Below are 13,698 nucleotides of genomic sequence, written 5' to 3' on the forward strand. Positions count from 1 at the left end.
ATACGAAGTAAAAAGACAAAGTCCTTCAGACATTCAGCACATTAAGAGTTCAGTCTTCACAGATCTTGTGTAGTTTGGAACCAAAGACTGGGAGAACTGACCTGGTTCATGTGGAAGGTAGATGCCACGTTCAGCATCTAGGCTGGGTGGGGTCTAGGGATGTAAAATCTCATTTAATTAGTTAACATAATGTTTAACTGGTTAACTGATTAAAGGGAGTGTGGGCGAGGGATGCTCTAGCCCCTACCTGTGGGGCACCAAGGCTCTGGATGCCAGAGATGCCCCTGCCTGCAGAGTGGGCTAATGATCCTAGAGAGGACGAAATTAAGATCCCATTGTGGCATAGCGATTCACACGAGGGAAGAGTCTCTTGAGGCCTCTCAAAAATCTGACCATTACTGATGAAAAAAAGCATTACCTCTGGATCAATGGGCAAAACGCAGAGATAATCCATGAGATTTACTCTAATAGAATAATGTGCCAGACCCTGGTCCCTGAGATGCAGCAAGTAGCCTAAGATGTACTGCACAAAAAAACATGGAGAGAGATGCCATGCTCAGAAACCTAAGGGAAAAACCTTGTCCACTTGGCCTGGTAAGATGACCTAGCTGAGGGCTTCCTACTGCCCAGAACAAACTGCTGGACCTTCTCCGGACTGGTTCACTCTCCAGATTCAGCCATAGAGTTTCCATGCCAAGAACTGTAGCAACATGATGTTGAGGAGCAGGAGTCAACCGTGATCTTGAAACAGCAGGTTTGTTGAATGAGTAGGGGCCAGGGAAGGGTCCACTGCCAGGTTCATGAGAATGCCTAACCAGTACTAACAAGACCACACTAGACCAATCATAACCTGTGCCTTGTCTCTCTAAGGGTGTCTCACAATTACTAAATTTTTTCTTTTAAAAAAAAACAGACTTTTTTTGAAAAAACTTATCCTGCATCTAGACTGCTATCACGTTCTTTCAAAATTAAATCGAAAGAATGTGGCAGTGTTTTCGAATTTGGTAAACCTACTTGTACCAGGAAGAGCTCTTTCGAAAAAGGCGTTCTTGAATGCAAACAGGGCTTTTTCGAAAGAGAGCGTCTAGATTGCCTGGGCGCTCTCTTTTGAAAAAGCAGATCACTTTTTCAAAATCCTTGTGGCTGTCTAGATGATGTCTTTCGAAAGAGCCTTTTTCAGACGAGGTCTTTTGAAAAACCTTCTTTTGAAAAAGGTTTGTAGTCTAGACATACCCTAGATCTTTACCAGTACCCTGCTGTTGAGAGGGACTAGAAGGAATACATACGTCATGCTACCAGATCACAACAGGAAAAAGACATTGGAGAGGGAATTCTTGCACACAGACCTTGCTAAAAGCAAAAGCAATAGCATTTTCTGTTTTGCCAGGTGGCAAACAGATCTACTTGGGGAGTACCCCACCAGGAGTTCTGGAAGATTATGAAGGCTACCTTGATGCCAGGAAGATAACGTGCTTCCAGGTGGATGTCCGTGGCTGACTCAAGAGTCCCAGTGATGGAGTGCCTCTAGCAGACAGCTGACATGCATTTTCTCCCTTGCCTGTTGATGCAGAACATTATGGCTGTGTTGTCCGTCAGGACTCTCACCACTATGCCCAACTGGTGAAGCAGGAAACCCCCTCCCCCCCCGTGCCAAAAAAACGCTCTGAATTCACTGACATTTACGTGTAGTGCCCTCTCCTCTGGGGACCACAGACCCTGGGGACTGAAGATGCACACACACACCCTGAGCAGCGCACCGCAGCCAAGCTGCAGACAGCTTAATGGAGTGAGGAGAGCTGTCAAATGGAACTCTGTCTGGGACTTTCTCCCAGCTGGTCTACCAGTGTAATGAGGTAAGCATTCCTGGGGGAATGGTAACGACTTTGTCCAGGTAATCCCTGGACTGGGAATAGGTCAAGGCCTGGCATGTTGTAGGAGCCTCATGTGGAACCTGTCATAGTGGATAACATATGTGCACACTGACTTCTGTCTCAGCAGAGATGGCCAAACCCTGGCGATCATCAGGAGAAACACAGTGTGACAAAGCTCCTCCTTATCGCAGGGGCCAGGAACTGCAATGAGTCCCCCATGGCTCCAGGCCTCCACCATCACCCCGACCAGACAAGAGACCCTCACAAATACTCAGAATTGCAAATAGCCATTCCATGAATCATGAGCGTCATCTGTATATACAATTTACAGGTTCTACAAGTTCATAAGAACAAAGAATACTAGCAGAAGTAGTGAATGTTTCATGCACTATTACTCGTGGCATAAAGGAACTAAGGGTGGAAGGAGGTGGCGGAGCCCCATATAACTGCTACGTGAATACCATTCCAGGCAGCGGAAGAGCCAATCCCCTAGGGGTACTGTTTAGGGACACGCTTCCACACCGGTGCATACGGAAAGCACACACATGTAATATGGAGTGGACATGAGCTAGCACTCAGAGAAGCAGCACTCACTGTGGAAAGATTAACTGACTAAACTGAAGAAATGGAACAAAATAAGTTAAATTTCTTAGTTTAGCTACATCACCTTGCTCTGCCCCCATTCTTTCCCCATTTCTTTCCCTCCACCACACACACACACACACACAAAACCATAATAGATATGTTATAATACTGTAGTATCCATTCATTCTCCTTTAATGAAACAACAATCAGAAAGTAGCTATTAAAGCTTTTGTGTAACCCAGAGAACCACAATTATAAGTACAAACAAGATGCTAGACAATTAAAAGCCTGAGCAGCTAAACTCTTTAAATTAATTTTTAAAAAGCAAAAATTTCAAGAATCAAAGTAACATGATGTAATCCTTCATTCACATATGCAAAAAAAAGTGCTACATTGCACCATGGGGGGAAGGGGGGAAGGAGGAATATCTCAGTGGTTTGAGCTTTGGCCTGCTAACCCAGGGTTGAGTTCAATCCTTGAGGGGGGCCACTTAGGAATCTGGGGCAAATCTGTCAGGGATGGTACTTGGTCCTGCTGTGAGGGCAGGGGACTGGAGTCAATGACCTCTCAATGTCCCTTCCAGTTCTATGAGATAGGTATACCTCAGACCTACAGTATCTATAGCTTAATTCTATACTTGAGGGAAACCTAAGCATTATAGTATATAATGCTTCTTTACAGCAACTTTAAAAAAAATCAAATACAATTTTCTTTTCAGCCTCATAGTCAGAGCCAGCATCATTATTATTAAACAAATTCTTTAGAATCAAACCAATGGTTATCTCCTTGTGGATTCCAGGCAGTCCATCTGTTAAGTCATTTGACATATAAAATAAGCATTGTTAGCCTGGATTTGGAATGGGGGGCTTAAACTAGTTTATATTATACTCTTTTAAGAACATGTGTGATTATAGAAATAACTAGGCAATAACCCACTTTTTTCCAAATCACAATTCCATGGCTTAAAGTTAACTGTTAGCCATATTGCTCCCAGTTATCTCAGTATACAGTTTCTCAGACAAATCAGACACATTCCTTGTCCCTGGTACTTTACAATGACTATTTAATTTACTTAGGATATTTAATTTAAAAATCTATTTTACAAGGAACAGATTTGATTTCATATTCTTTCAACCCCAATAGTCTTTTCCCAAAGCCAGAGCTTTCTTTTTTTTAAAAAGGTTTCCTTATATTAATTAAAAAGGATAGTGTTAGATTACATTTATGATTTTAATGAAAGCTACATGTATATCAATATGAAATAATCTAAATTCAAAACCCTTAATACTTTAGATTTTGCATCAATTCATGTGCGTAGGTAGCCTTGTTTTTGTTTCCACTATTTTAAATTATTCAATACACATTTGAAACCTTTTTAATATTCTTCTTGGTAGGAGATTTTTTTTTTTGAGACTGGTGTCTCATTACCTTATCCACAATATTCCTGTCTGAACATTCAGCTCCACTCATTAGAACTAACATCTGCTACAAACGTTATTAATGAGATACGTATCAAGGGATACAGGCAAGCCACAAACCACCTGGGCTAATCACACTTTTCCGTACAAAAGCCGATAACAGCAGCAAATATAGAATTTGCCTTAACATATTGTAATAATTATCTTATTCATACAGCAACTGCTATTTCTAGAATCCAATCCTTCAAAATTAGGTACATTTGTAAAACCATATGTATAATTTCTAGCCACTACTAATATACAATGTATACCACCCTTTATTAACAGAGCCAGAGGGCATAATTTTTGTAATGGAAAATTTTCAATTTGCCTTTTAGATTTATACGTCTCATGAATGTATTAGCATAAAAATATTTTGAGGATACCAGAGGCTTAGTAACAACTGCATCAATACATACATAATATAGGATTCACATTACACAGTTTTGGAACACTTTTAAACTTTAAATTATCACTAAAAATGTAAAGCAACAAAAATAAGTTTTTTTCCTCAAACTGCATGCTTATCATATAGTTATTTTTAAATCTACTTGTTAAAATTATAAAAGAAATATTTCCAAAACAAAAACATTACTGAAGTGTAATTTAAAGCTTTTGGTTAAGGTCATTTGCCAAACCTTGTCTATACTTGGGATTCAACAGTAAGTAGCCAGCAACCAATCCAAGCATCAAGTATAGACCAAAAAAAAGTCAGAAATTTACTTTGCCTGATCTCAGCACTCCTTGAAATCTGGGAAATCTGAAGGCTCTTCAATTTTTGTTTCTATTTTGTTTAAAACTTCCTGGCAGCACAGGTTGCACCTCTATTATCCAGACTTCCATAGTCAGCAACATCTGCAGTCCAGCATTCCTGTGGATGCTCCCAAGCTGGAGCACTAGGGGGGAAAAGCCAGGCCCTGCCATCCCAGAGTTTCTGGAGTGCCACAAACAGCTCATTTGTGATACTCAAACTCAGAAATGGAAGGAGAGGAGTAGGGACCACATGAGGGAAGAACCCCACCTCCAGCTCAGTCCCCGTTTGGTAAATGCTAGCTCCTCTACTGCCATCAGAGTGGAGCCTCACTCCTGGCAGCAACAAGAGGGGCTGGCATTGACCCTCCTGGTCTGGCAATTACCTGATTTGGCGCCAATCAAAGCTCAATGATGCAGGGCCAGGGAGGTACAACCTGTTTAACACTTATTTACAAAATTAAAAAAAAATTGATATTCAGTGCAAAAACAAGTGACAGTTTTCATTGAAAATATCAGACTTAATAACTAAGTGATGGGAGAATGAAAGGAGGGAGGAAGAACAAAAAATAGAGAAAATGGTATTGAAAGCAGAAGCAGATGAACGATCTAGAGAAAGGCATAAACCGTCAGGTAGCAAAGTTTGCAGATACAAAACTGCTCAAGATAGTTAAGTCCAAAGCAGACTGTGAAGCACTTCAAAGGATCTCACACACCTAGGTGACTGGGCAACAAAATGGAAGATGAATTTTAATGTTGATAAATGCAAAGTAAAGCTGGGAATGGGGAACAGAGGATGGATCACTTGATGGATTACCTGTTTTGTTCATTCCTTCTGGGGCACCTGGCATTGACCATTGTTGGAAGACAGGATATTGGGCTAGATGGACCTTTGGTCTGACCTAGTATGGCCATTCTTATGTTTTAGATGCTTCAAAGGGATTGAATCTAACAGCACAATTTCAAATGATCTATCACTTGTTGTCCAGTTTCGGCTTTTGATAGCTGGAGGCTTATGCCACTGATCATTCTGGCTAATAGCCATTGATATCCTCAATGAACGTTACTAGTTCTGTTTTAAATCCAGTTATAATTTTGACCTTCACAATATCCCACAGCAAGTTTGACAGGGCGATCATGCGCTGTGTGAAGTAGTACTTTGTTTTTAATCTGCTGCCTAATAATTTCATCCCAGGCTCTTGTATTAAGTAAAGGGGCAAACATCACTTCCGTATTCACTTTACCTACACCATATATAATTTTATAGATCTCTATATCTTCTCTTAGTTGTCTTTTTAAATCTCAGGTTTTTAATCTCTCCTCATATGGAAGCTAATTCATAACTCTAAATAGTCTGCAATGCCTTTTTCTGCACCTTTTGCAATTCTGGCACTTTCTTTTTTGATGGGCTGACCAGCACTTAATGCAGGATTCAATGTGTGAGCATACTGTTGGTTTATAGAGGGACAGTGTATTATTTTATTAGCTATCCTTTTCCTAATAATCTCTAGCAATTAGCAGCTCTCTAACTTGCATCCTTTTTAGGTGACAAAACAGAGGAACTGTCCCACTGAGGAGTCAACACCAGTCAGTTTGGAACAAATTGATAAATGAAACAGAACCACACAATATCCACCCGAGAATTCTCAAAGAACTCAAATATATAATTGTTGGACTAAATTAAACTATGTATCTTCTCACTTAAATCAGGAACTATACCAGCTGACGAAGGCTAAGTAAGGATACACCAATTTTGAGAAAAAGCCATCAGAAGTATTTCTGCAATTATAGACGAGTAGACAAATTCATTGAAACTATAGTAAAGAACAGAATTATCATACATATACATGAACAATTATTGAGAACAGCCAACCAAGCTTTTCTAAAGGGATTTCATGGACCCCCTCACCAATCAATCAAAATTTTTGGAGGGGGTCAATAAACGTGTCGACAAAAGTGATCCAGAAGGTATATCAGGATTTTCAGAAACTCTTTGGCAAACCCTCACCAAAGCCTTCTAAGCAAACATGGAATAAGAGGAGAGATCCTCCCATGGACTGGTACAGGTTAAAAGACATGAAACAAAAGAGCAGGAATTAATGGTCAATTTTCTAGAGAAAGGTAAATAAAAGGACCCCTCAGGATCCTGTACTGGTATCAGTACTATTCAACATTTTCATAAATCATCCAAAAAATGGAGTAAACAGTGAGGTGGCAAAGTCTGCCAAAGATATTCTTAGTAGTTAAGCCCAAAGCATACAGTAAACAGTTACAAAGGTACCTCACAAACTTGGGTAAAAGGGCAACAAAATGGCAGATGAAAGGTAATGCTGATAAATGCAAGTAATGCATATTAGAAAACAGGATTGTGAATGAGTAGTCAACTAGACGATTAACCGATATACCTAGGCTTACTGCTTTATCTAGTCAACTAATCTCATTACCCCCTTCTCCCTACTACCTCTGTATAAGAGGCAGCAAGGGATAGGGAGGGAGCAGGCACAGGTGCCTCCCCCCACACTGCTGCCCTGTATTAGAGGCAGCAGCACGGGGAGGGCGGAGGCAAGCTGCTGCTGCAAAGAAGACTCGCCACAGGAAGGGGCTCCGAGCTCCCCATAAGGCAGGGGCTCCTTCATGGCAGCTTCCCCCACCCTCTTTCCCCAGCAGCCTCTGTCCTCTATCCAGGGAGCTTGGACCCCCTGCAGACAGGTGCTGCTGCCACCCCGCACTGCTGCCTCAGATACAGAGGCAGCAGCACAGGCTAGCAGGCAGCCAGTCTGCGAGGGGAGCTGGTTTTTAAACCACAAAGAATTCATGCTGTTAGTCAATTAATCTATTACCTGCTAACATCCCTACTGGAAAACATAATTCTAATTATACATATAACATTATAGGATCTAAACTGGCTATTACCACTTGAGACTGAGACATGGGAGTTATTATGGATAGTTCTTTGAAAACTCCCATTTAACATGCAGAGCCAGTCAAGAAAGCTAACAACGTGAGGAAATGTGAGGAAAGAGAAACATCATAAAACAGACAATATCATAATGCCCCTGTAAAGCCATGGAACAACCAGACATTGAATACTGCAGAAAGTGCTAGTTGCCTTATCTCAGAAAAAATGTATTTGAAGGAAAAAGTACACAGGAGGGCAACAAAAATAATTAAGGGTAGGGAACAATTTCTATATGAGGACAGATTAAAAAGGCTTGGACTATCCATCTTGGAAAACAGATGACTTGGAGGAGGGAAGATATCATATAGGTCTATAAAATCAGGAATGGTGTGAAGAAAGGGAATAAGGTAATGTTATTTACCCTTCACATAACATAAGAAACAGGGAGTCACCCACTGAAATTAATAGCAGGCTTTAAAACAAACAAAAGAAAATATTTCTCTACACAATACACAATCAATTAGGGATGTAAGAGAGTAGTCAATTAGTCAACGACCCAATAAGCCTAAGATTATTGGGAAGTAGAGTCAACTACTCGCATTTTGCCACCTCCTTGCTGCTTCTTTATCAGAGGCAGCAAGGGGAGGGGAGCAGGAGCCGGTGCTGGGGGGGGGGGGAGTGACTTAAAAGCTGTTTCCCCCCAGAAACATCTCCACCCTCGGCTTTCCCCAGCAGGGGGAAAGGGCAGGTGCGGCTGCTCTGGCAGCAGCCCCTATCCATGGTACCTAGCTACAGACAGGGGCTGCTTTGTGGTAGCAGCCCCTGTCTGCGGGAGTTCCCAATTTCCTGCTTCCCTATCAAGTAGTCAATAAAAATTCTATTAACTACCTGATTACTAAAATAACTTAATTTTAACATCCCTACAATCAACCTGTATAACACATTCCAAGGGGGTGCTGTGAAAGCCAAAACTATGACAGGATTGAAAAGGGAATTAAACAAATTCATGGCAGATAACTGCAGCAGTAACTAAAAACCAAGATGGTCAAAAATGCAACCCCATCTTTTGGGTGTCCTCCGTGATTTGACAGCCAGATGCTGGGCGTGAATAACAGGAGATGGATCACTTAGTAACTGCCCTGTTCACTCCCTTTGAAGCATCAATACTGAGCTACATCGGGGTGGGCAATAATTTTTGCCCAGGGGCCACTTCAAAAATTTTTGAAGTAGCCTTGGCCCATCCCAGAAGGGGCAGGGCCTAAATGGGAAGAGGTGGGGCTACCCCACCCCCAAACCATGATTGGTCTGGGGGTAGCGGAGCTCCTTTGCCCCCCCTTCCCACTAGGCACCCATGCCCTGGAAGAGGCTTGGCACACTCCCCCACTCCCAAGCCAATCAGGTGTCTCTCTGGGTGGAGGATCTGGAGGAATGACCCTGGATGGAGTCCAGCAGAGTATGGTAAGAAGTAGCCCAGGGCGGGAGATTGTATCCTAAGGAAATCAGCGTGTTGCGGTGGGAGTCCCCACTGGGCAAGCAGTAACCCGCACCACTGCTAATAGGGTCCAGGGCTAGGACCCAGTGGAGTAGGGAGGGCCCAAGTCCCCCTACCACCTCCTCAATCCTCCAACCCATGTGGCCTGCACCCTCTTATTCCTCACTTCTTATTCCTGATACAGAGGCAGCAAGCAGGGAAACAACTAGTCACTTACATCCCTAGCCCCAGGGCTTCCTCCCAGGTTATAGTGATTTTACCCTCTTGATCCATTCTGATCCCAGCTCTTCAGCTGGACTACTAAGTAGTTCAGACCCCCTTCCTGGGTTTCATTGCTGTCCAACTGTGTACTTCCCCGGTGGCCTATGGGGGAGGACCAAGGCCTGTTCACCACTATGATTCCCAGCACAGGGACCCTAAGAGTAACAGCCGTGTGAAATCATGTCCCTTTAGCTAAAACTTTCAGTTCTCTCTGCCACTACGCGTCAGCTCCAGCCTACACCAAAGTTTCACCCTTACCTCAGGGCTCTTCTTCATTCAGGTCCAGCATCCAGTCAGAAGTTCATTCTCACTCTCCCAGTTCCTGCCATGCCAGCACTGAGCTGCAGGTGTGGTGCTGCAGTTCCCTTTGGCCAGCTAAGAAAACCACATACACTCCTCTGGCTCAGGCAAGTACTGCCTGTCTCTAACTCTACAGCTTTTTTTTTTTTTAATATAGCCCTGCTACAGTCTCTCACAATGGGTGCTCCCTCCAGCCTTTCCCTGATTGATTACCCACTATGCCATCTCTCTAAGGCACTTGGAGGACTTAGTTCCATTTCTCCCTCAAATGGGAGATCCTGTAATGTAGACTGGACCTCTGGAGGAAGACTCGAGGCTTGAAGTCATGAAAACCAGCACATAGCAACCTCTGTCAAGAGAGTTTGTGCCACTGACTCCGCGGAATCTAGGGCCACCTGAAGGGATGTTCTAACTATTGTGTGGCCCTCCTCCAGTATGGAACCGAAGTCCTGCCTGTCGTTGTAGGGCAACCTCTCATTAAACTTTGCTAGGGTGTTGCACTACTTGAATCAGAGGGGTAACCATGTTAGTCTGAATCTGTATAAACTACGAGAAGTCCTGTGGCACCTTACAGACTAACAGATTTATTGGAGCATAAGCTTTTGTGGGCAAAGACCACTTCGTCAGATGCACGTACATCGACAGATCTTGCACTTTTTGGTGTGATGTTCTTCACCCAGGCAGTGAAGGCACGCATCATGTGGGTTGCTGTAGGGCATATGGCGTTTGCAAGCTGTACACGCTTTGAAGTGTGGGGTGTTAGGCATCCTCTGGCACCCGGAGGGGCTAAATGCTTGGGCACTTGCCCACTCTCCTTTTATTTGCTTGAAGATCTTTAATCACAGAGAAAAACAAAGCGAAAACCAGGAGAAACGAGAGCTACCGCAAGAGACTTGCTAAGCAAGAGCTAGCTCCGGTTCAAACGTCGCCACGGATGGTAAGAAGGAACGGAGGGAGGGAAGGGTCGACAGTGGTATATATGCTCTGATATAGAGGTGCCGCTCTAGCGATCTCCACAGCTGACCTTACTGGAGCTGCTATGGGAAAATTTTTTAATGTTCATGCACACGGCGTATGTACAGCTGAATTGGAATCTACATGAAAAGTCACTCGAAGAAGAACATACTGCTGCAATGCTTGATGAAAACAAGAGTACTGGGAAGTTCCAGCTAATCATCCCTTGTGGTAAGAAGGGACTGAGCAGGGGGTCAGCAGGGCTCTAGATTGGGCCCCACAAAGGCATGACTCCAGGGGGCGCCCTATGGCTAGCTGCTAGTGGAAAAATCTTCTGAAAATGATGCATGTTCATGCACACACACCTGACTGGAATGCACATGAACAAGCTCTCAAAGACGACTTACATTTTTTATAAATAATCCCTTTTATACAATATGTGCATCCATGGTGTTAAAGCAATAAATACAGGTTTAACAAAAAAAAGCCCACACATTCACCTGTTTAAACCCTTAAATTTATCATCCCTTAGGGTTTTTGTAAATGGTAAAGTGCACCATAATCATGTGAGAGTATGATTTCTGAAAAGCGCTGTGTTGCTCATTAATTGGTTTGAGTAGACTATGCTGTACACATTAAAAAGTTCCCTAGTGCACTTTAACATAGTGCTGCTTCAGACTATAAATCAACCGCCCAGTGTGCACTGCTTCTCTGTATAGACAAGCAACAAAGCCCAAAGCCCAGGCAGGATCCTTTGAAGATTGAGACATACACAAAAGATTTCAGAGACTCGGTCTCTCTCTTCAAAAAAGTGAGGTGCATTGGACACAAACTCAGTTTTCTGAAGATTTTAAGAGACTTTGGAAGACCAGGCTACACTTGTTGATTTAATGAAAACTTACATTTAATTTCTCTCTCATTCTGGTTGCTGAATGGGATTTACCTTCCTTACAAGAACATAAGAGCTGAAAATGATCATACAATAAATGTCAATTCACAACAAGCAGGTTACCTTGATGCTCCAATGTTTCAAAAGCAGCATAATTTGCATCCTCATAGCATCTTCTCTGACTGAAATTATATGTATACACCTCACCTATACAACTGTATGTCTTCTTTGCTCATGTGTATGCAAATATTAAACTTTTTAACTTTCCAGTAAATCAACTAACATTAGCATATATTTATTTACACAGCAATGTAGTATTTATTTTCATACAATGACAATATTAATTTTAATCAGAAACAGTAAAAATAATTGTACAATGTTTTTACCAGTATTTCTCCCATTGCACAAACAGGTGCGTTAATTTATTCTAATTTAATAGCTAATAAATTTCAGCAGCATTCCCATTTTAAAGACAGGCTATCTATTTCAAACCAGAATAAACTTCAAGTGTGACTACTACATAGCTTCAGCACTGTTCAAATATGCCAGTTTTACTGATCTGCTATTTTATTTGCTTATTAATTTGTTTTATTCTTACATTTTATTTGCAATATTTCTTATATGACTTCTAAGATAAGCAGTATTTTACTTCTCATATGGAATACAGTGATGAGAGAATCTTTTCACACCTGTTTATACCTCCCTCCACTTCTTGGACACCCACAACAAAATACAGGAAATAGTTAACAAGATCAAGATCAAGGAAGCTTGATCACCATATGTATATATTAACTTGGGAAAAGTAAAATTTAATCTCCCACTTTTTCTGCTCCAACTCTACACTTTAAATTTAGTTCAAACTAGCTACGCTGCTCCGGGCTGTGGAAGAATTCTTTCATTTACCTACTTACCTCTGCTTGGATGTGTGGCTTATCTCTGTCATTGGAACTACCCCATTCATCCACATAGGAAGTATCTATATTATTGGACTATAATAGCTGCAGCTGTTCCATTGCAGTGCCTGTAGTCTAGACATGCCCTCCACAGTCCACTCTGATTTGTAATGTCAGGTGCAAAATAAATACTTTGATTACTGAATATTATTGATGAGTTGTCTGGAAATAGTAGCTGCAAACATTTTCAATTCATGATGCTAGCTAGTTTCTCTACTGATTCCGTAACCACCTGTATTGAATTGCTCTTGTAAACTTCGTTCCTACAGAATACAGTGAATTAAAATGGATACTTCTTCACAACCTCCAACAGCAGAAGGGGGAAAAGATATTTTTCTCCTTAACAGTAGATCAACTGTAAAAAACACATTCTACACACACAAGTCTTGGACACAAATACAGACTGAAAAATTTATTACTTCACCTCTCCTAAAGAATATCACCACTGCAATGCAAGTAACTGATGTTACCGCTGAATCAGAAGGATGCTGACTATTCATGCAATTACAATTCTAACACAGGACTACAGTACCAATTTTTATGAAGATTTATGAAAATTACAAGCATTAGTAGGATGCACTGTCAATAGGAAAAGTAAATAACATTTTCAAATGTCAATAATTGAAGAATAGATTAAAAAGTTAAAAATTGATTCACGTACCATGTAGGTATAACTTTTTGCTCAGTAAAACCAAGTCCTTTTAACTACACATTATCTTCAGCTTGTCTACATTACAAAGTTCAATCTATATAATTATGTTGCTGAAGGGTGTAAAAAATCCACATCCCTATGAATGATGCAGTTAAACCAGCCTAACAATAGGTATACATATCACTAGGTCGATGGAAGATGCCATCCCATCGGTGTAGATAGCATTTTCCACTCAAAAGCTACAGCTGCACCACTTAAGTGTTTTCAGTTTAGGCTACTCCTATTGTAAGGCACATATCACACTGATATCCAAGCTCAACTGGTTACTATCTGGCAAAGGTCAGGGCAGTCAAAAATTAAAGCAAAAATATTACGTAAAATGCACTTAAAGAAACATTCAGGTTATATAAAATCATCACAGATGAAAGGCACTTGACTTCAAGTTCCGGCATAACTTTTATTCAATACCAAATTATATTAAAACTTTAATTATTTTAGAGCTTTTTATTTCTTTAACAAAGTAAAACATGCCTCTATTGTACACAGGCAGAAATTCACACTCCAAAGAGCATACAACCTACTCATTAAAACAATTTGCTTTATGTATCAGGGTGAATTATATAACTTTTTTAGAT

The 13,698-nt window shown here is 41.3% G+C and overlaps 1 protein-coding gene across 5 annotated transcripts in view; it reads right to left on the reverse strand.

Moving 5' to 3' along the window:
• RNGTT (RNA guanylyltransferase and 5'-phosphatase) overlaps positions 1–13,698 on the reverse strand; it is a 433,610-nt gene that overhangs the window by 352,301 nt on the left and 67,611 nt on the right. The gene's annotated exons all lie outside the window — the stretch shown is intronic.

The sequence above is a fragment of the Pelodiscus sinensis genome, chromosome 3, assembly GCF_052426305.1.
Source record: "Pelodiscus sinensis isolate ZL-2025 chromosome 3, ASM5242630v1, whole genome shotgun sequence".
NCBI lineage: Eukaryota > Metazoa > Chordata > Testudines > Trionychidae > Pelodiscus > Pelodiscus sinensis.